This window comes from Adiantum capillus-veneris, chromosome 12, assembly GCF_014529385.1.
Source record: "Adiantum capillus-veneris isolate H3 chromosome 12, ASM1452938v2, whole genome shotgun sequence".
Lineage (NCBI taxonomy): Eukaryota > Viridiplantae > Streptophyta > Polypodiopsida > Polypodiales > Pteridaceae > Adiantum > Adiantum capillus-veneris.
The window spans coordinates 10,319,828-10,344,011 of NC_140942.1; positions in this window are offsets into that span (position 1 = coordinate 10,319,828).

The window sequence follows — 24,184 nt, forward strand, 5'->3', positions numbered from 1 at the left end:
GCTCCGCTATCTAGTATTGCCATCGTGTTCACTCCTTGGAATTCAACTGGTAAGGTTGTATTCCCCTCTTCACCTTCGCAATACTCTCCGACCTTGTTTAAGGGTACAGGCTTAGCGTTCTTTTGTGGTTTGCTCAGCTCTTGTATACCCTCTTGTAGTCTCGATGTTGGGTCTTTTATCCCAAATTTCTCCAAGCATTTTCCTACAGTGGTCCACATATGTGGTCTTAGCCTCAAAAGCTCAGCTAGAGTGATAGTGCATGTCACTGGTGTTGACAAGATCTCTATCAATCCTTGCGAGTCCATGACTTTTTCTGATGAGATTCTTCGTGAGGGAAGTGCTCTAATCTCGGATTTTGCTTCATACTCTCCTAAGTATGAAGGTAAGGTATTCAGTGAATGAGGTTTGCTCTCCATTGTTCTAACAGAGCCTCCATCTCCCCAGTAAGATTGCAGATCCAAGTCCACTTGAGATCCTGCCTCAAATTCCACTATGGGAGGATTCCTGATGTCCTTTTCCCAATTTGTCTGATTAGCTTGGCAACTTAGCTCGTTTGCAAAGTTTGCCTCTCTCACTTGTTTCCAAGATTCATTGTAATCCTCATCTCTTCCGTAAATCCTCTATATGACCGAATGAAAACTCTCTATCTCCTGGTCGGTTGTGTTCAATACTATGCGGTCATCCTTGTGTGTATCTTCAGGCTTTTGTGCACTGGGAGTCTTTTCAGCTACTCGTGAAATGATAGTCTCTTGCTGAATTGGGTTTTCCGTTCCACAATTCATTGTTTCTCTTGGTGGTTCTAATAAGGCTTGTGCAGTCTCGATCATTCTCTGGCACATTTCAAGTCTCTGCTTTTCCAATTCCGCGTTTGGGTATGTCATCCACCTTTGTTCTTGTGTTTGGTTGTTCTTTAACCTAGCTTCGTAAGCTCTCATCAGTGCGTCCAATGGTTCGTGTACTTTGTTGACTAGCACTGATCCCCCTGAGCTTAAGCTCGTTGTTTCTTTGATACTCTTTTGTTTCGTTCATTCCGGGCTCATCTCTCGTTTCCCGTTTTGACTCTCAAGTTTTTCTAATCTATCTTTAGTTCGCTTTAGTTCCTCAGCTAGAATAGCGTCTTCACGTTCTTTTCTCAACTTCATGCGTGCTTTTCTAGCTTTCCATGTGTTTCTCTGACTCCGCGGTCCTTGACTAACCACTTCAGTCGCTAACTTTCCATTCTCAGGTTCTCTAGTGGTTTTCTTAGCTTGAGCTCTAGTAACAACTTGCGTTGGTATCAGAGTTTCATTTTCAGACCTACTGCTGGTAGGAATAGTTTCTAGCATATTCAATGTCGTCTTTTGCACTTTGTTTGGATTCTTTGAACAATCCTCAATGAAGTGAGTAACCCCACACTCAGTGCAATAAGCGTTAATTCTAATGATTTCCGTATGTGGACAAACATTCATCAGATGGTCACCTCCACACTTGCAACAGGGTCCTAGTGCTGGTCTTGGTCCCACTTGATTCGTCCTTTGTGGATAGGATGGTCTTTGTCATGTTAACCCTCCATGAGCTATGAACATCAATGTTCTTGCGTCCAAATTGTATCTCTCTTCATCAGAAGCACTTGTAACTGTTGGTGTTACAACATTCCCAATCATGCCCCATGGTTCTGGTTGTTTGGGTTCTTCTGGTGGGTAATACACAGTTGGAGACATGTGTGCACCAGATTCTTCATAATAGGCTTGAACAGGCACTAAGGCTTGTTCTTCCTGATTCTCTAAGGTTGGTGCATATCTAATGTCCACTGGTCTTGCTCCTGGTAAAGGTGGTTGTTGTCCCAATACCGGTTGCGGTCTTTCTATCCCCATAGGTCCTAGTACATTTCCCGTTGGGTATCGAGGTACTGGATGTACCTGAGGTGGTGCTAATTGAGCAGGAGGTGCATACTGACACTCCCTGACATACCCTTTGTTGTAATAGAACTCCTCTGTTGGATGGTTTGTCCATTTTTGTTCAATAGCACACCATTTCAGTGGTTTTGGCAATGTTTTTTGGTATGGTGCCATCCTTTTTAGAGCATCTTCTATCATTTGCTCTACATTTGGCATGGTTGTTGTTTGAACATTCTTTTTAGTGGTAGTCTCGCTCGCTATGGAGGAAGAGCTACTAGATGCAAAATCTGTATCCGCTGACACCTCTCCATAAACCGTATAGTTATCCACTAAGTACAATGCTTCTCTCGTTACTTGCTCGAAACTTGTACAAGCTTTCAAGTGCAAGTCCTTCTTGAGAGCGTCGTTTCTCAATCCTTCAATAAAGAGAACAGATAGTCTGTCATCTTGTGGTCGTTCACGTACTGGACATCTCTCAATGTATTGTTTGAAGCGAAGTGAAGCTTCCTTCACTTTTTCGTGTTCTCTCTGTTTAAAAGCATATATTTGTGAGACCGTATTGTGCTTAATCCCTCGTTTTGAGAATTCCTCAGCAAACTGTCTTAGCAAATGGTCAATGTCATGGAATCCCCCTCTGTTCAGTGGTTGAAACCATGTCAATGCCGTACCTTCTAGAGTAAGACCAAATCCCTCGTATTGTGTATGGAAATCTGTTCTCTGCTCAGCTCTTAAGACTTGCTTCAAGAGTGACACATGTGCATACGGATCTCCTGAACCACCATACTTCTTTGGCATACACTTGGCTACTTAAGATGGTCTCATACGTCTATGTTCTGCTACCAATCTCATTGCTTCTGTGTCCCGGCTAAAGCTTTCTCTAGCATCATGGACTTCATGGGTTACCCTTGTCGGTTCCCCTGCCCTGAGTCTACTACTAGGAGGTAAATGTGATGGTTCCGCTTCGAACCTTGGACCTGGAGTGGTATACGTGGGGATTGGAACTGCACTACCTCGATTCATATCCATTGACTCTTTGGAATGTAATGATCCCATTGGTCCGGGCTTCGAGTACTGAGGTTGACTGAAAGAGTCAGTAGCCTGAGTTCTTTGTCCTCCTGTTGTCATTGGGTTTTACACTCCATTTGTTGGTGCTGGTCTTTGTGAGCTAGAAGTAACATAATACTGATGTAGTGGTCCCCCAAAGTATGTATATCCTTCTAATTCTTTCTTGCCCATTGTTGAGTATTGCCTCCCATACTTGTCGTAAGCGCCAATTTTCACTTCCGATCCCTCTGTGTAGGTAAAGACATAAAGTCTTTTTTGGTCTGTCAACTCTCCAGTGTAGGGTTCTTCACATCTATAATAGAGATCTTGCTCCCCATTATTATATTTGTATAGCCCCACATAGATGTTATCAGTGTTGATCCTTGTAGTTTCATTCTCTCTTCTTAACCTCGCATCGGGGAAGTTCATTATTGGTGCTTTCTCCTCAAGTTCTTCATCTACTTTGGCTTTGGTGCCCATCAATCCCCACTTGTCCACAATGTTAGGGTTTAGGACTACCAAATACATGGTACCCTCGTCATCTAGATATCTATCTCCGCTATAGCTCACAGGCACTAAGTCCTTGAACTCACTAGGTCTATCTTCTATCTTTACACAATAGCGGTCCATTCCATCTTTGTGGATCTTGGCACCTTGCTCATTGTCGTACTGGTATTTTATGAACAATAGCTTCATTGTGGCGGAAGGGTTTGATGATCCTGCTGCCATATTTTTTATGTTGTTCAGGTTCAAGTGTTCCAAGTGTTCGGTGAAAATCTCGTAAGATCTCTCCGAAGAAGTATCAGAAACACTTCCTTCAAAGATCGGCTCTAATGGTTGCACCCAACTTTGGTTTACACTTCCCTCGGTTAATATGACACTTGCTTGTTCCCCTTGTTTTGGTTGGTTATTCTGGAGATTCCTGCCCGATCTCAAATTCATTAATTCCCCTAAAGGACTTTAACTTTTCCGTCTCGGCAATTTGTTTTCCCAAGTTTTTGTGGTCAGAATTGATCCAAACTGATTGATACTTGGTCAATTGTTTAATCTTGTCAGTTGGACAACTTCTGTTTCATCAAGTGAGAATTTTGTTGCAGTTATGCTGAAAAAGACATTATACGCGTATGATGTCTTTTTTTCACAGATTGGGACTATTTTGGTTATGCTCACTCTCAGTAGCCCCCTTATGCTCTGTCCACTCACAAAATTCAGTTTGAACTCTGTTTGAGCAAGTTATGGCTAATTTAGGCTTTTCTTGGCAATTTTCCGCTTTTGACTTGTTTTGGGTCAATTGTGATCCAAATGGGATGAAACTTGAAATATAACCTCTAGACAGCTATTACAATGGATCTGTGTTGGCAAAGTATCAAAATATGTCCAAAATTAGGTCAAAGACATCATACGCGTATGATGTCTTTTTTCATCAATTTGGGTCAAGACTTGATATTTATGCTTTCTATAGTGTTTGAAACAATCTTGTCAGGTCAGATATCAAAAATAAGCAGTGGATGTGCTAAAAGACATTATACGTGTATGATGTCTTTTGTCCCAAATTTTGACTATTCTTGGTTTTAAGCCTTCTCCAATGTTTATAATTGAGTTTCAAGTGTTTTTGTCAGGTTTGAATGTAAAAACAAGATTTGAATCCAAAATATCCTATTCTTTGCGTTTCTTGGACTCCAGCTTGTCTTTTTGGGTTTCTTTGAGTGTTAATGCTCTTGTTTTAACTTGAAATTAGGATATAACCCCCCTTTTGAACACTCTGGTAAAGTCAAAATTTCTGTTTTGGTCTCTGTTTGGTCATTTAGACATCATACGCGTATGATGTCTAAAGTTGCAGATTTCCAATTTTTTGGCACAGAATCCTTCCTAAAGCTTTCTCAAGTGCTCAGCAACTCCCAGATACATAGAAAATTTCTCTGACTTTTGTTTATTGCAAGTTTCACTACTAACTCGACGGTTTAGTGATCTAACATGCAATCAACCATATCAAGCAAATACTCCAATGATTACTAGCTCTAGATCAGGATCAAATGAAGTCCTACCTAAGCTATTCCTAATCATAAAATGGGTTTGGTAATTGTGATTTTATAGAGATCCACTGCCACTCACGGACTAGCAAATTCTTCTTCTATCAACAACTACTCAACACCAACAAAACAACAAACAAACATAAGCTAAACTAAAAATACTGTCAACACGGAAGACCCAGGAATACCCCACTTCCTAGTATCTCTCAAGATTTTCGGAGTCCACCACTCCTAGATCTTTTCTAACTAAAGTATACAAAGTAGTTTATACGACTCACCTCATAGGATTAGTCTAAGGTCACCTACTTAGGGCTCTCGTCCCCGGCAGCGGTGCCAAATGTTAAGGCGGTTACGCCGCTAGCGGAAGCTAAATAGCGAGAACTCAACCAACAACAGAATTTGTCAGACGAGGACGGAGCTTGACCCGCAAGCGCATGGAAAAAACTAGGTGGGTGTCAAATCACCTACTCGACCTTCTAAGGACAATCACTACTAAGGAAATCAAATCTAAGTTCTAAAATACGCAAGTGACTGAAATCCGTACTATGAACAAATGCTATACAAAACAGGATCTAGAATCATTGAATCGATCTCAAACTCAAGGGGAAGTCTATACACTAGGTAAGAACAACACCCTAAAGACTTGAACTGCAAAATCAACCTATAACCACTCCGTGCGGTAAACGCGTATGAAGACAGGCCGAAATATACAGGTGACCAAAACTTGACACCGATGGTACTAATGTGTAGCTCTACTCATTGTGGTTCTATAGATATGCTGCACGCTCAATTCCGACACACGAGTTGGAAGAAAACTCACACCGAAGCTCGTAGGAACTTACCACACATAGAAGCCGATAGCGCGCACTCTTGGTATCTGTGCGTAGCTCTCGCCGTTGCTAACACAATGGCGGTGTTGCTTCTCTAATGGCGGCTCCATAGCTCGTGTAGCAAGTAGATAAGACTCTCTCTCTCTCTCTCTCTCTCTCTCTCTCTCTCTCTCTCTCTCTCTCTCTCTCTCTCAGACATAGTCACGGCGCTCAAAAACTCACTTTGATTAATGATCTCCCCCCCTTAGGCTACAAAAACTTTGGCTTATATACCTCAGTCTTGGAGGTGAGAACATCTCTAACTAATTACATCAGCAAGTGAAATTACTTCGGGATTACAAGCTGGAAACTCAATTGAGTCCCGTTACTTAATGAATGGCTCAAATCAAAATTAATGTCGGAAAGACATTTATTACAATCAATGGTTACAAAATGATGAGTGTGAGCAAAAATATGGGTGTGATCCTCTGCTGGCTCAACACCCCCTCCTGATCACAGGGGAGTTCCTGGTTAAGGGCTCTTGAATCCACATCTGTTGGTTAAGCAGTGGATACCCACGTCTGCTGGTTGAGCGGTGGGAACCCACGTCTGCTGGTTAAGCGGTGGGAATGTCCATGTCGTGCTTTCTATGCGGTGGACATACCTAGTTGTATGGGCAGCTAGGCGACAACGGGAGGAGTAAACTCTCGCTGGAGGGGGGATGTTGTACCTCCAGAACATTGGAATTTTAATAAATAAGTTTGAGTAGAAGTTTAACTAGAGTACTGTCTTGGTGCCGCTTTGCAATACTAATTGAAGGGCTGTCTTAACGAACATTGTGATTCAGAATCTAATCAAGGAATGTTTATGTTGAACAATCATTGTGGTAGTAATTAGGACACACAAGGAAGTGTGAGTGTGGGGGTGGAAAGTGGGGGTTTGGCTCAGGTTGCCAATGCCTATGAGAAGGGTGGTCCCGATTAGTCGGGAACTCTCTGTCCCCATAATGTTTAAATCGATACTAGTAATACTCATTGCCCCTAGAGCGGCGAAGTCTCAAGTGTACGTGCCTCTGAAACATGGGGAAAAAGGCACTCGGGGTTTCTCTCCTCTTGGAAGGTGGGTCTTAGGATCGCTAGATAGTTTAAGTACGCTTCCCCTGCGAGGTGGAGCTAGATCTCATTGCTAGTAGGCTTGAACTCGACTCACTTTGTGATGAGAGATCGTCCGCTAGCTGAACCCTGAACCACTTTGTTTGCTTCCGTTATAGATCTAGTGGCCACCAAGTTCACCATCAGTTCCACCGTTTGATACGGCGGGGTGGGGACCTCACAAAAAATGATAGACATGGGGCTCCTATTTGCTCAGGCTCATTAAAAACTTGTATACATGTGAGTAACATCCTGCAAATTTTATATAACATGGCACAAGAGAGATATGGCAGACTCTTGAAGAAAGACATGGTGCCCGTTAGGGTTTTCACCTTGTATTCCTCTCTCTGGAGCTGGCAGCCTGGGGAAGTTAAGCCAAGTTGGCCTCTTCTTTTGCAGTGCTTCATGCGCTTGCCATGTCCTTACTTTGGGTACAGGGTAGAAGGTTTCATCTCTTTGAAGGGTTGTAGGTGCTCTGTTTCTTGGCCTCTCTCTGGAGCTGGCAGCCTGGGGAAGTTAAGCCAAGTTGGCCTCTTCTTTTGCAGTGCTTCATGCGCTTGCCATGTCCTTACTCTGGGTACAGGGTAGAAGGTTTCATCTCTTTGAAGGGTTGTAGGTGCTCTTGTGAATAGAATCAGGTATCTCAGATTCTTGTTCAACCAGCTTAACCTCCACTTTGGGTGGTTTTTATCTGCGCCATCTTCTTGCATATCTTTGTACAGCCTTTCTTTCACCTGTAATAGTTCCACTTTGATGAGAGGGTATCGCAAGGATTGTTGATGCCATTGTGCATTGATCTGATTGGGAGTGAGTTGAGTGACATTGACATAGTGTAAAAATCTCAACTCCCAATCCATTGAGGCTTTCCATTGCTCATCCACCTCGAAGATGATCTTCGCCTTCAGTACGTCTTCTTCAGCTTTTGACAACTGGACCATTGGCACTGTGTCTTCATCCGTGATGTTAATCTGAAAATCTTCATCACCACTCGGCTCTGTTGTGGACTGTGTCATGTTCATTGACTTGGACGATTACCTCGTCATTTGGCTGCCACTCTTCTTGTCGTGCCAGCTGAGATGTGCCTGTAGCCTCATGTGTGGCTTCCTTCTGCATCGTAACTGCTGGTGGTTCTTGTGTATAGGTAGATGGTCGGTCTTCTTCTTGGGTATCCCGAGGCTTTGATGCCTCGACAATTTCTGGCTGAGTAGAAGTAGAGGGTGTTGGATCAGAACTTGCAATCTCTTCAGGTGCCGGCCTTTCTTCCTTCTCTGGATCAGTTTCTATCTCATGTACAATGGTAGACTCTTTTTTTGCATCTCCTTCTTTATTAGACTCTTGTACAGATTCACTTGTTTTTTCCTCTTCAGCCTCTTGAGTATCTTCGACGGTATTCTCCTGATCTGGCTCAGCTCATTTTTCTTTTTGTTTGTCAGGGTGGTCAGCCTCTTGTGCAGATTCTGTTTGTTTGGTGGACTCCAAATCTTTCTCTTTCTCAGGCTCCGCTTCATTGGTGTCTTTGCTTGCAGGTGATGGTGGTGGGCTAGGCATGGGATGGTCTTGTTGTTCTGTAGGCGGTGAGGCGGGTCGGGGAGATCCATAACTTTGTTCTTGTCTAGCTGTTTTCTCGGCTTGCCTTTGGTTTCAGCCTCCTTGGATTTCTTAGCAGCTTCTTCTACCTCCTTCAGTTTTAGAGCTTGAGCCTCTTGGTACATTCTTTCTAAATGTTATGTTGGATCATCCGCCTCTTTTCTTGAGGGCCTTTAAGTGCAAAAGGTTCCCATTTTTCTGGGTCCTTCCCTTGTGCTTGTCTACTGCGTTGATATGCATGTTTCTCTCTTTCAAAGTGTGCTTGTTTTTGAGCTGGGTCTTCTTGGTGTGTGGCCACAGCTTTTCTTTTCATCTCTTCTCTCCGAGCTCTCTTTTCTTCATTGTCAGATCTCTCGCTGCTGTGCCTTTCCGTGAGCTGTCAACTGACTCTTCATCATATTTATATGATCTTTTACCTGACCTTGTAGCTCTAGGAGAGGGTTGTGCTGCCAATATCCATGTGTTCTGATCAGGGATAGGCAGTAGGTTGTTGGCCACGCCGATGGCATGATATGCTATTCTATTCAAGACCTCTGGCGCACCCAAGTATGTGATTTTTCCTTCCTTCTTGGTGCCCTTCAAGGTTGTCAAGACATACTGCACGTGGTCTACTGGTTGTCTTGTTGTCAACTTGAGAACCTGAGTGAATGTGGTGGCCATGGTGTGATTTGGCGTAGTGTACCTTGGTGGCTTTTTTGCCAAGAAATGGAAGTGTTGGTGGTACAAACGGGCTGGCTCTTCCACTTGTTTGTGAATGAGGTCTGCGAATGTAGCAGTGGCTATCTCTTTGGTAAATGTGCCTATAGTTTTCCTGTCTCTTGCTCGCATGGTCATTCCTTCTGTGGGTAGTATGAGTGCCTCTGTCACTATCTCTTTTACGATCTCTACTTTGACCTTGCTCCCTTGGGTGTCGGATATTTGTGCGGTTCCATCTTCTTTCATTGTGGATAGAAGCTCGTAAGATTTCTGAAAGTCCACTCCACAAGGCTCTTGTTCATAGAAATCTTTGAGTCCCAGCCTGTGGTTAGCCTCTTTTGTCTTTGGCTTTGCGGCTACATCATAGACTTCTTTGGGCAGGAGTTGCAACTCCACCTAATGCCCCTCTTTACTCTTGAACCTGCCAGTGAAAACCGTAGTGTGGTGCTCTTCTAATTGTTCTGTGGAGAGGTAGGATGCCTTTGCTGCTTTGACTGACTTGGGGTCTAGTTGATAAGCGGGCATTTTCTGTAGTTTCTCCTTTTGGTTGAGCTTCTTTTTATCCCTCTGTGCTGCTTGCATGGCTCCTGTTCAGTGAATAGGGTGCAAAGTTAGCAGATTTGTCGGAGTTTTCTCTGAAATGTCCTTTAGGCTGAAATGTCGACAATTTGGTCCACTTTGCTTCAAATCAATTTTTGAACAAGCAAAGATGCATAAAAACATGCAAGGAACAAAATTGTATGGTCAAAACAAAAATTTTCAACCAAAGTAAATAATTGCGATTATTTACAACTGAGAAAAATTTTCAGTTTTTTGCAAACTTGGCTTTATAGGCTTGAAGTATATACCAAATACATGCTCCGAGTGAAATATGGGCTCATTTGGATGCACAGGGTAAAAATGGTACCAGATTTTGGCTTTAGGTCTTTAAAACAGTAGATATAAAGGAAATTTGAAATTTTGAACTCCAAATTGATTCAAAATTGGCCAATGGGCTTAACACATCATGTACTTTGGGTGTATGATGGCAAAATATCAAAATTTCCCAATTTTGACAAGAAAGTAAATAGTCATGATTATTAATTTTTTCTTTCAAAATTGACATTTTTTGGTACAAATTGGTTCTAGGCATTGTATAGACCTTGGTATGAGATATGAATTGATTTGGATCAAGAAATGTGGTCCATAACCCAAATTATGGCTTGTAAAGACTTCTTTGCATTTTTTGGTAATTTTACAAGTAATGGTGGTCATTTTGGTTCATACTTGATTTTTGGCATGTAATAGGTGTGTACACATGATAGGTGAGGTGATTTGACAATTTCCAAGCAAAACTGATGCAAAAGTAAATAATCGTGATTATTTACAACAATGACAAAATCTTTGCAAAACCTACAAATTTTGACCTAGACATGTTTCATACACCTAATACAAGTCCTAAATTGAATTTGGTCAAGTTTGGTCATTCCGACATTGCTTTGTGCTTTGTCGACTCTGAATTCACCGTTTTTTGTGACTACTCTATCTGTTGGGTTGGTTGGTCAATTTTGAGGCTTTGGACTTGTCCGCAACATAGTCGTGAAGCAACCTGTCCAATTATGTCTCATTTGGAGTCAGTTTGGCTTCGTATGTCCAATTTGACGCTTTGTAACCTTCGAGCCGTTTTTTGTTGTTCGAGGGCTTTGCTTGATGGATCTCACCAAACCAATCATATACATAGTATATGGACCTCATTAGCAAGCCATTTGTGGAGTCAGGTTGGAATTCTGGCATTTGCCAAAAACCTAAATTTTCTACTAGGGACCCCCCTCGACCGCAGCTGAATGGTCAACTGGTGATATAGAAAGGTTCTATTATGTTAGGGCATGCTATGGTTCAAACCCCATCTGATTTGGTCAAGCTGGCAAGCCGCTATGGTCAGTTTTAGGTCGTAGGTCTTCATGTACTGCTCGGTTTCTAGGGTTTTTTCTAGGGCTTTAGAATAGCTATCGGTCGTACAAAATGGATATTGTTGAGTAAAGAACTTATCCCTCATGTCTCGTGTGAGACGACACTAAAAATGGTCAATTGTGGGCTCCAGAAAAGTCGTGCGAAAGAGGCCAAAATCTCTCTCTGCAAAGGCTCCAATTGGAAATGAGGTGGTTTTAGCCTACCTTGGATATCTATACTCGGACTTCCCAAACCAAATTTCCCCAAATTCTCCCGTTAGTCCTACTAGGCCACCTAATTTAGGCTTCCCGCTTCCATCTTCTGATTTCATTGAAAACTTTTGTGTTTGTCCACCTTGTCTTTTTTATCACCATCGTGTCTTCCCTTTTTCCATCTGAGCTTCCATGTTATTTACTATTGAATTTTGACCTACTTATTCGAAAAAATAAAAGAAAATAGCAAAATGCTCTAAAAAAGTAAAGTAAAAGTCCAATAATAAAGAAAATCCCTTGAAAAACACAGCTTTATTGTTTTTTGTTGGATTTTTCTAATTTTTAGTATTATTATCAATAAAAATGATAAAAATTACCCAAAAGAGGACTATTTTTTATGACTTTCTGATAGTATATACACTATTTACACTCATTGGGAAGATATTATCAGTGAATTTTCCCTTGATGATGAATTATAACGGCATTATTAGGTAATTTTGCAAAAAATCACACGTTAACATCAAACTTTTTCCTCCCTCTTGAAACATTGCCCTTAATTATTTAGCACTGAGGACTTAGTACTTAGTGCCCTTCCACCCCTCCTAGATGGCGTACTCCGGGATGACTGTGTGCATGGGTTGAACAATCATGTCTATGCATTACCATGGTTGGCTTTACCATGATATGAAGATCAATGCAATTCAAACCAATATGCTGTGCAAGAGCTGGGTCTTGAGTAATTGACTCAAGGGTTTCCGATGTTGAGGTTTGTTGTTGATGTCTTCCAAAGAGAAAATCTTGTAGCTTGTGTGCTCTCTATTTGATTGTACCATTAGAATGATTTAGCACACTGATTGCTTGAGCTGTTGGTAGCACTTTTGATTGTTGTCGAGATTTTTCTTGCCATAGGTAGCTTGGTCGGTTTGATGATGCATGGTTTGTTGGAGTCTTTTGAGACTTAACTCGCCATTTCTTGATTGGTTTCGCGGTTTGTGGAGAAAATAAGTGCTCCTTTTTCTTCCAAACCATTTCCATGTTAGGTTCCTTACTCAGAGATGCTCGTCTTTGTGTTTTAACCCTTGGAACCTTCTTTTGTTTGTCGAGATGAAGTTTTAGGAACCCAGATCTGAATCGGTTTATCCTTAAGCTGTGCTTTTGGTACCCAAATTTACATGACTCCTTGCATGCTAATTGTAGCATTTGATTGTCGAGGGGATGGAGAAGATTGACTACTTCGTGGTTTGGTCTGTTGATTGCTTCTTTTCCATTCTTCCTTGCTTGGTGCAATTGGAACAATGAGTTGCCCTCTTTTAAGTGATAGCTTTAGCTGATTCATATCCCAATCTGGTACTGCTTTGTATGTACGCATCAAGGGAATTCCAAGAATCATCATCTCATTCATGTGTTCATTGGGCAAGCTGTAATTTGATGCGCAGGTCCATTCCATCTAACCAGTCATCATCTGTTGAAACTGCGTCTTTAGGTAATTCCCATTGTCGATCATCTATTTCCAAAGTGTTGATGGTGGGAATCAGTATCTGTTGATTCTTGAGAGCAGCTTTCCGCTTGAGTACCCGAAGCCTAGCTTCCTCTTGGGATTCATCAATAACCTGCTGTCGTTTGATATTTCTTTGCATGGCTACATGAATTCTTTCTAGCAATTCATTGGTTAGTGGCAAATTGTATTTCTTTAAACGACATCCACTAATACAATTAGCCATTGGTTCACCATCTAGGGTGGACAATTTTACTGCTCCACTTGGAGATACATCTTCAATGATAAACGGTCCGTTTCCATTTTTGTTAAACTTAGGAATGTGTTGCTTAAGGGAATAGATTAAAACTAAGTCCCCTTTCTTGAAGATTTTTGTGATTAAGTTGGAATCAAAAAACTGTTTTTGTTTCTGCTTTTGTGCATAGATATGAGGTACATCAGTTAGCCTTTGCTCGTCTAGCTTTTCCAAATCTTCGAGTCTTTCTGACAATTCATGCCCAGTCCACTCAAGATTATGTGCTACCCTTAATGTCGGCAATAGAAATTCTATTGGCAGTATGGCATCAAGAACATAAACAAGGTTAAAGCGTGTAGCATTTAAAGTTGTTTTGAATGAAACTCGGTAAGCCCATAGAGCAGCATGGAGATTCATTTCCCAGTCTGTCCTTCCTGAACTAACCACTTTAGTCAACATCGAGCTAAGGATTTTATTCGCATGCTCAGCTTGTTTGTTTGCTTGTGGGTGATAGGGAGCTGATTTGTTATGGATGATCATAAACTCATTAAGCAAATACTCTATTATCTCATTGAGGAAATGAGTTCCCCGATCACTGACAATCTCTATTGGCAGCCCATACCTCATGAATACATACTCATATAAGAATGCAGTAGTTGTTCTGGCATCATTCTTTTGAGTTGCTTTAGCCTCGGTCCACTTGGTCAATAGTCCGTAGCTACAATGATATATTGAGCTTGGGTTCTATAAGCAGGTGGCTGTATCGGTCCAACAAAATCTATACCCCATTTTGCGAAAACTATAGCCCCATCATTGGTCTTAAGGGCATGCTATCTACTGGTGTTGGCATTCTTGCTCGTTGACAAGCATCACACCTTCGAACATATTCTTTAGCATCTGCAAAAATTGTTGGCCTTCATATGCCTACCATCAAGATTGCTCTTGCGATGGTCTCACTAGAAAAGTGACCTCCAGCTAATCCAGCATGTGCTTGTTCTATAATCGTAATATACTCGTTTTCATTTGCACAAAGACGCAAATGTTTATCTTTACCTCTCCGATACAATTGGTTTTCAATAAGAGCATAGTCTCTTTCTTCAGTTTCAATTGCTCTTTGACTGCATTTACTCATATCCTCAGGAAATGTTCAGCTCGATAAGTAAGTAACCAGATAATTACTCCACTTAGGAACAGGTGACATTTGAAACAATGTTACATGAGGAATGGGTGTCTGTTTTTGACATTGAGGGCAATCTTTTACAAAAGATCGAACATCTTTCCTCGTAGTTGGCCAAAATACTCCAAGTCTCAAGATTGGTTGCAACTTGCATAGTTTGTTCTTTCGCAAAGTGAAGTCCTACTATGGTAAGATGTGCTTCACTTAGGTACTGTTATTTTTCTTTAGGATTAATGCATAAAAGAAATATCCCGTCTCGATTTCTTTTGTATAGACTTCCAGTTAGTAATTGATACATAGTCGATTGCTCGATTAATCCGATTGTGATAGGAAGTGGTATTTGTGAATCCACTTGAGCTATTTTCATTAATGACACAATGTTTTCCGACCATCTAGATATCATTTCCACGAAGAACAAATAGGCATCTGGTAGATCATCGTCTACCCCTTTAGGTGATTCCCCTGAAACAATCCTTGACAAATGATCTGCTTGTTGATGTGTAGTGCCCTTTTTTACAACCACAGTGAAATCAAATTCGAGAAGAATGATGAACCATCTCACTATTCTCCCTATGTTGCATGGCTTGTTAACCAAATACAATAAAGCTTGGTGGTCCACAAAGAACACAAACTTGTTGGCTAAGAGGTAATGTCTATACTTTTTAACTGCATAGATCATTCCTAATCCTTCTCTTTCGGTGGTGGTGTAATTTTTTCTGTCATGTTTAATTGTCGGCTAGCATAAGAAATAGGAAAGTCAATTTTTCCATCTCCTGGTTGAGCTAGTATACAACCGATAGAAAAATTAGAAGCATCTACATGTAGGTGGAATATTTTATCCCAATCTGGTGCTTTCAATATTGGAGCTGAGGTGAGAGCTTGCTTAAGCTGCATGAAGGATTTTTCACACGCCTCGGTCCATTCAAATTGCATAGTCAAGCTATACATGGGTTTTGGAATTATAGCATACATGTAGATGAACCGTCGATAATATCCACAATGTCCCATGAAGGTTTGTATCCCTTTACTGTTGTGGGTCTAGGCAAATCAGCAATGACATGAATCTTCTTAATATCAGTAGCTATGCCATTTTTAGACACTATATGTCCAAGAAATTTTCCTTGTCTACCCATGAATGTGTACTTTTCAAGATTTAAGCAAATCCTATAAAGTCTACATTTTTCGAATACCTTTTTCAGGTGTTCAAAATGATCAGCCCGGATTGATGAATGTACGCATAGATCATCCATATATACTTATAAGAATTTCCTAAGATATTCTTTGAAAGCATGGCTCATCAACCTTTGAAATGTGGCTGGAGCATTAGTTAACCCAAACGGTAACCCGATAGGAAAATATACCCCATTCTGTTGCAAAAGCAGTTTTATGCTGATCTTTTGGGTCAACCAAAAGTTGATTATATCTCGAAAAGCCGTTTAAGAAGCTGTAAGCTTCTTTTCCTGCAACTCGTTCTAAAACAGGCTCAGTTATCGGAAGAAGAAAGTTGTCTCTGATGGTAGGTGCATTCACCTTTTTGAGATTAACACACACTCATAATTTTCCATTCTTCTTGGGTACTACCACAATTGGAGACACCCAATCGGTGTGTTCAGTTTCGTAAATGAATTCTCCTTCCTTTAGTTTTTCAATCTCTTCTTTTATCTTCCTGGCAAATGTTTCGTTATACGTGTATGGTCTCTGCCTACTTGGTTTTGCGTCAGCTCTCATGGGTATGGTATGTTGACAAATTTTTGGATCAACACCCTTGAGATCCTTGTAAGATCAAGCGAAGATATCCCAGTATTCCTTTAACAAGCTCAACAAAATCTTTTCTTCTTGTTCTGTTAGGTCATTCGCAATGTAAGTAGGTCTAGGCTCTTCTCCTGGTTCAGCCAAGTCTATCTTTTTAGCATTTTCAGGTCCTTCATAAGACTCACCTTGTTTCCGTAGTTCCCTGACAGGTTATTCAACTATGATTTTCCGATCCTGGAGAGTATACTTTTTGTAATGGGATAGAACATGCATTACATCCTTACCATCCTCTTCCGTGGTTTCCATTTAGGTTGTGTATATCTCCTTTAGAGCTTTTTTCAACTCTTGATATTTCTTTTTCCGCTCGATTCTGGTCATGAGTGGTTTCTTATCCTGTGATTTTTCTTGAGTACCCTTCCTTGTTTATCGATGTTTGAGACATTTTTGAGTTTTTGTTTGAAGAATATTTTCCAGTTATTTTGTCCTTGACACAATCATTAGCATCTATCTGTATCAAAAATTGTGTTTTACTGGAGACTGATGGCATAGGTCGTGTTTTCACAATTCTGGTGTCTCTCTTTCGTCTATACCATTTTTGTCTTCTTGATTTCTAGTTTGGAAAGTCAAAAAACTTTTCATCCTCTCCTTTTAAGAGTAACTTAGCTCTCGTCTGCTCTCTTTCTAACCCCAAATCTTCTGAGGTAGCTGAGTGGTCATCTAACTCATCAGTTGCATTGTAATAGAGGTCTGAAAAGACCTGTTGAGCTTTCATTAAGTCCTTGGGTTCTTCATCTTTGTTTTCAATGTTGAGGATTGAAATCATTTGGATGGGAATTATATCGTAGACATCCTCATTGCAAAATTAAGTAGGCATAGACGTATTCACACATACATCCATTGTTGCTAAAATTTGATTCCACTCGAACAGCTCAAATAAATGCTCTGGAAAGGATTCACGTACGTAGGCTTCATTTGTGTAGTCCCTTTCTATGATACATTCTTCTCGTCTTAAGCTTCCGTTTTTCGAAGCTCCACACATCCAAATAGGAGTGTCTTTGTTTAACCAAGATGGGAGTTTAGTTTTAACCGAAGAGATTGAATCAAACTCTTGGATGGGTGTTTTCAAGACATCTCTATAAGTGTGATCTTTTAGATTGACTCTTTTTATAGATCCCACTTGCTTCCAGTACAGATAATTATTTTCTCAATCTTGGATAAGTTGTACTTGTCGCATGAAAGGTCTTCCCAATATGATTTCATAGTTGAGTTTTTTTCCAAAGTTTACTATGGCAAATGTGTGTTGATATTCAATTCCACAAGAATTAACTATCACTTTTTTGAGTAGCCTTAAGGGTCTCTCAATGTGTCCATCAGCCAACTGCAATTTCATTTGAGTGTCTAATGGCTGGCTGTCCCCAGGATTCGGATACTGCTTTAGTGGCTATGGCTATGCCAGCTCCACTATCCAGTATTGCCATGGTTTCAATGTCATTATATTTCACTGGGAGGGTGGTGTTTCCTTCTTCCCCTTCATAATATTCTCCGACTTTGTTCATAGGAACTGATCAAATCTCTTTGTTTTCCATTTTATTTTTCAAATTTTCCAAATTCTTCAAGATTAACCCCGTTATCCCCACCTTCTATAGGGTTTTCTGTAAATCATTCCATAAGTATGGTCTAAGTTTTAACAATTCTCCCAAGGTAAGAGTGCATTGGATGGGTGTAGATATGATTGAATGAATGTTGTCTACTTCTAGGGTGTGTTCAGCTCTTTTTACTTGAGTGGTCTTGCACACAATTAATTCATCTTTGCTCTCTCCCAAGTAAGAAGGTAATTTTTTTAATGTCAATGGTTTCAACATTCCTGAAGCTTCCGATCCATAATCCCCGTACAAAGATTGTAAATCTATGTTCATATGAGAAGGTAGGCTATCCAACCAGACTTCCTCTATACGAGCTGACTTTAGAGTTAGGCTCCCATCATTGATCTCTCTTAATTTTTTCCATAACTGTCCTGGCCAGTCTTCCTCTACGAATATAAGTCCGTCTAAGGCATCTTTGTTGTCAGGCACTATGAGCTCTGGTTCGTTTGTTTCAAGGTGGGGTTCTACCACCACATCAAATTTTGCTTTCATTTCTTTTACCACAAGCTCCTCAGGTTTTGCAATACTTTCAAGCTTGGGTTTTTGTTTTTCCAGCATTTCTTGCGTAATTCTTACCAAATTCTAGTAAGCTTCCAACTTAGCTGCTTCCATGTCTGGAGATGGATAGTTTTTCCATTTTTTTTCCATGTTTTGGCCTGCTTTAAGTCTTTCTTGGTAGGCTTCCAAGGCGGCATTAATAGGCTCAAAAATTTTATCAACCAGAATGGATCCTCCAGATTTCACAGTTGTTTCCTTGAATTCACTGCCAGTTTCCTTCAACTTTGTCCTAGACTAGCTTCTTTGATTTCTCCTCGATTTCAACCCGCTATTTTTGCTTTCTCATCTCATATCTTTTGATTCTGCTCCTTTTGATTCTTTGAAAAGAAAATTTTGTGTTCTCCGAATCATCAGAGGAGTTGTGTTTCTTTTTCTTTGCCTGGGCTCTAGTGATTACCTTGATTGGAACAATCGGTTCACTCTCTGATGAGCTACTAGGCATCACTTGCACTACGTTTACTACGGTTTTACCCTTGTTCAAAGGATTTTTAGGACAATCTTCCAAAAAGTGTCCTCCCTTTTTGCAAAATTGTATGCAATAGGCTTCAATTGGTTTGAGGTTTTTGTTAGGCTCTGGACATTCGTTTTTTCAATGGTCATCAGCACCACAGTTATGACAGTTTCTTGTCCTAGGCTTCATCATGGGTCTTCCCATGGGAGGTGTGACACCTTGATTAGCTACATAATACATTGGTGCTAACTCTGGTGGAGCATAATTCATGGTTTCCTCCATTGGTGGTAGATGTGGATTATACCAATCTCCATCTACCATTACTGTAGATGGACTAGGCTTTGCATAGGGTGTAACAGGCACTAATGCTTGTTCATCTATGACTCCTTTAGAGTGCATGTACTTTACAGGCACTACATTATGTCCTAGATACGGAGGTTGTTGTCCCAACACAGGTTGAGGTCTTTCCATACCCATTGGTGGTCTTTGAGCTTGGGCCATATTAGGTTGATATCTGTACATGGGTTGTCCTTGTGGCCTCATGGGCACGTACTGAACATTCCCATCATACTTTGGTCTGAAGTAGCACTCATGGGTCTCATGGTTGGTCCATTTACCCTCGATTGCACACCATTTTTGTGGCCTAATTAGTTGTCCCTGTGGAGATATCCCTTGTCGTGATCCTCTCATAGGTGCTTTTTGCATGTTGTTCATCATGTCGTTCATCCTTTTTAGCATATCTTCTATGGCTGAGAGTGGTGCCGCAGCAGTCGTCCCCACTTGTGTTGGTTTAGTGGATGTTGTTTTCTCGCTTTGGTTATCCTTAGGGACATCTTCTTCGTTAAAAATCTCACAATTGTCTCCTAAGTCAATAGCATCTGACACATGCGCTTCTAGGGTTATATGCTTTTTATTATAGAGTATAGCATGAAGTTCTTTGTTTAAAGATACAAGTAATTCTTCTGTAGGTATCTCCATCTCTGGCATCTGGCAATGTATTGTTTCATTCGACTTGCACAATCCCTAACACACTCAACATGTTTCTGTTTAAAGCTGTAGATTTGAGTTACCGTATTATGTTTGATCCTCATTTTGAAACAAGAAGCTACAAATCCTTGAGCTAATGTGTTCAAGTCCATGATTGACCTTAGTGGAATTCTTTTGGAACCATGTCAATGATTTTCCTTCTAATGTCATTCCAAACCCCTTGAATTGAGTATGGAAATTGAATATACACTCTGCTCTTAGTACTTGCTTAAAGCTTGCTAAGTGGTCATATGGATCCCCTGATCCATTGTATTTTCTGACCCATTTCTGAAAATCAGCTGGTTTGACACGTCTGTTTGGTTCAACTCCAGGTCTTCTAGGAGTTGGTCCTGTTCCGAGTCCTACTAAGCCGTTTCAAAGGCTTCAAGTCTACTTGATCATATCCCTCGAATTCTAAAGTTGGCGGTCCTTCTTTTGCTGACATATTTGGGATTATGGTGTTAACTTCTAACCCCCATTTGTCTATCACGTCAGGGTTTTCGACTTGTAAATACTGAGTTCCATTTCGATCCATGTACATTTTTCCTTGTTTGTTTGCCCTAACCTCTTCTTCGAACTCAATACCATGGTCATCAATGCGAATAGCATACTCCTTGTTAGGGTCCAAGTAAACCTGGGCTCCATGACGGTTAGTCTTGTAAAAAGATAGTATCTGCTTATAGCGCACTGTCGTTCCGGTTTTTGAGTGAGTCGAGTAAGAAGACATTTCGGATGTTGAATCTGAAAAAGTGTCTGAGACTTCTTCAGGAATTGTGTGCAAGGAATTTCCTTGATTCACGCTTTCTTCGGTGGATACTCTACTGGAGGTTTCTCTGAGTATGCCCTGATTCCCTAGCACACGACCAGATCTAAGGTTCATATAGACTTATGAAGCCCTGGATAGAGTACTTACCTTTGGATTGACTTGTCGTCAATTTCCACATGATTCAATTGCAACTTTATGTCAAGCCACTGATTCCTCGTCTGCAACCTGATTCTTGTACAAATTTGATCAAGTTAGCTATTCTTCTATAAAGATTGTAGAGTTTTTGCTAATCTCGTGATTGGTCTCTGTGTATCACTTCAAATTGAGCTATGAGAGTCAAAATTTGAAATTTTGACTCTCAAATTCGACTTTAGCAAAAAATCAAAGGTTTGATCTGCAACCTGTAAACTGAGTGTACATGTATCAATTTTGATCCGATTGAACTCAAAATTTCCCTGTGGCTTTATATTATGTTGGTCTATCATTGTATAAGTTCAAAAGTCAAAATTGATGTCTCTGGATAGCAGCAGTAAATAATCACAATTATTTACTTTTATCAGTTTTTTGCATTTTTTATTGGTTTGGCAACTATACAACTTGTCAGAGTCCCTCGACAAGTTTCAACAAGTTTCGACAAAATCTGATCAAGTTTATCAACTGTTTGATGTCCGCAGACTCTGATTTCAAGAATTTGGCTTAAGTCTCACTTTTGGGATCCAAATTTCACCAAAATGGATTTGTGAGGTCTACTTGATGTGCTTGACCTTGTGGTATACTCAAATTTGCAAAATCATCAAGTTTTGAAGCAGATGTAAATAATCACGATTATTTACTCCAACTATATTTTTGCAAGTTTTTGTCCCAACTTTGACACAGATCTATGAAGCACCTTTAGTTAAGGTCACTAGCCAAGTTTCATCAAGTTTGGATAATTTTTGGTCAAATGGTCATCAATTATCTATCCGCAGACTAACTTTGCACTTTTAGTCACAATTTTCAATCTAGGGATCCAAATCTCACCAAATTTGGTTTGTGGGCTTATTACAACATGGTGAAACTAAGGGTATGCTGACTTTGTCAAAAAAGTTGAAAAATAGGGCAAATGTAAATAATTGTGATTATTTAAATTTGATAATTTTTTGGTCAATTGAGCATGTACACATGTTTATCACATCAACATAAGCCTATGAATCAAATTTCAACAATTTGGATAAATTTTCCTCCAATTTATACTCAAGATTCAAAAAGTCAGTACAAACTTTAGTTTTTACCCAGTTTTTTGCCAGATTAGTGATCCAAATCTATTGGGCCTTTTGAAAAGTTGTTTGTACACATGCAATGAGTCAATGGTATGAACCTTGGTAAGTTTAGAGCAAAAAGTTAATGATCATGATTATTAGCTTTACGCTTGAAATGAACACTGTTTTGCAATTTTTTCAAAGAGAGTCTTTATATGAGCTATCTTAAACCTATGAATTAAGTCAAACTTAATTTGGCCTAAAATGTCAAGAAAAAATAAATAATCTGAGTTTTGGTCAACTCTTGAAATTTTTCACCTCGAAGTGTGTTTGAGCTTACCAACAGATTCAGACAACTCTCATGCTTACTCTCCAGTCGGATTGAGTGGATTCGAGTCTTTTCGAGCTATTTCTAGCCGTAGATTTGAAATTCTGTAACTTTCAATAACAACTCACACTTGATTCTTTCAGAGAGTGAAATTTTTGAAATCCACCTCGGATCCTACTTACCCTACTCCTAGATTCTTATGCAATGGGGTTGTGGAAAGTGTCCACAAACACTCGTTTTCTTGTGTTTTTAATGTTTTTCAGAGCTTTGATCTTAAGACTTGTCTCGTCTACCAATCATTCTCCAAATCCTAATCTAAATCTACAATCCTACAGTCCTAAAGGTACTCAGCAAGTACGATTACTTCCAAGCTACCTCTACACAGCAAAAGACGATAATCTTAAGCTATGCAGTTTCTAAAAGAAAATTTTGAACTCTAGGCGAGAACCTAGAGGAAGTTAAAGGACAACTACACAAGATGCTCATGTTTTTCCATATTTTAGGTCTCTTCAATCCCCGGCAGCGGCGCCAAATGTGGGACGCATGTCTAACCTCACCATCCCATATCTTATTGCAGTATTAGCGAGAACCACAATTAAATTGTCAATCCATGGAACGAAGCTGACTCGACTAGTGCATAGAGGCTACAAGAGGTTGTCAATCTCTCGGAAAACAACTAACAACTCGCATCTAACTCAAGCTACACTCAAGTGACTGAAATCACCAAAAGCCAATCGTTCATCGGTAAGCAAATCACATCCGTTACAACATCTAATGACATCCAAAAGTAACAAAACTTCTAGGACAAGTTTATAAGACCTAAGCACACATGCTTATGGTCTCAAACCCCACTTTTGGTCAAGTTCCAAAATTGAGATTATTAACAGCAGTGGATTTTTGACCTAGTTGTTTTCGACCCAGAATGCATCTAAATGCTTAGCAACGATGCCCCAATACCCCGTCTATGCTTAGTTTTTTATTTAAAATTGTAAATTCCTAGTTATGATGAAATTAGGCTGCGGGTCTAGGCTACGGGTCGGCGACGCCAAAAGCTATGAAATACTGTGAATGGCTTACGTGAGTGCGTAGAGCTCTTATCTACGATTGCAATGCAACAAACAAAATCGCAATGTGACAATCGCAGAGCGAGTAGGAAGCATGAGAAGGAGAGAAGTGAGCGCCATTAGCTCACGCTGTGTATTTCTTATCCAAAAACTTACAGAAATTGGCCTTTATACCTTAGCCAAGGTTTTTGGGTGGTCAAAACTAATAATCTGGAGTTCTACCAAAGTTGGATGATGATGTGCTGATACAATCTGAAAGCTTGTAGGCCCGGCTCATTAATTACAAAGTTTATCCGAGAAAATAGGAGTTACAATATTTCCAATTTATCAAAATAATAAATGTTTCACAAAGAGAACTCCAAAAAATGGTGTCAGTGTTAGCTTGCTGCTAACATAGAGGTGGGTCAAAATATACCAGATCGCTCTCTGATTCAACTTGAATGCATGTGTAACTCCATGTTTGACCTCTTGTTAGTGCCTAATACGTTGTTGTCCCTCATGAGCCACGTCTTGAGCTTGTATCTTTTACAATTCTACTTGTGCCTTGGATGCCTTCTTCTGATAAATTGCACGTAGCTCCTCTCGGCTTAAAGGATCGTAATATCTTTTAAATTTTTCTCCCATTAAAGAATCCAATGGTTCCAACCTCATCAAGAGTTTTCACATAAATGATACCTTGTGGGGTGATTTTGCATATTCAATATGCTCCTTTTTCCCACATATTTCAGGTTTTTCTTCTCATTACGCACTCCATACATAAGGAATTTATCCCCAACCTTGACATCCTTATTCTTTAAACTATTTCTTTTGCCTATATTTCTTCACAAGTGCATTTTACATGACCATTACCTCTCTTCATCTAACTTCTCAAGGATATATAAACGCTCAACTAAAGGGTTACCATTCCAACCTTCTTGTGAAGCTACTCAAAGACTAGGAATTACAAACTCCCATGGCATAACTGCTTCTTTGCTATATACCATATTGAACGGTGTACAACTAATAGACACTTTGTAAGCAGTACAATAAGCCCATAGAGTTAATGGTAGCTTCAAATACCAATCTGTGCGATGAGCCTCTACCATCTTGGTCAAGATAGAAATTAAAGTTTTGTTA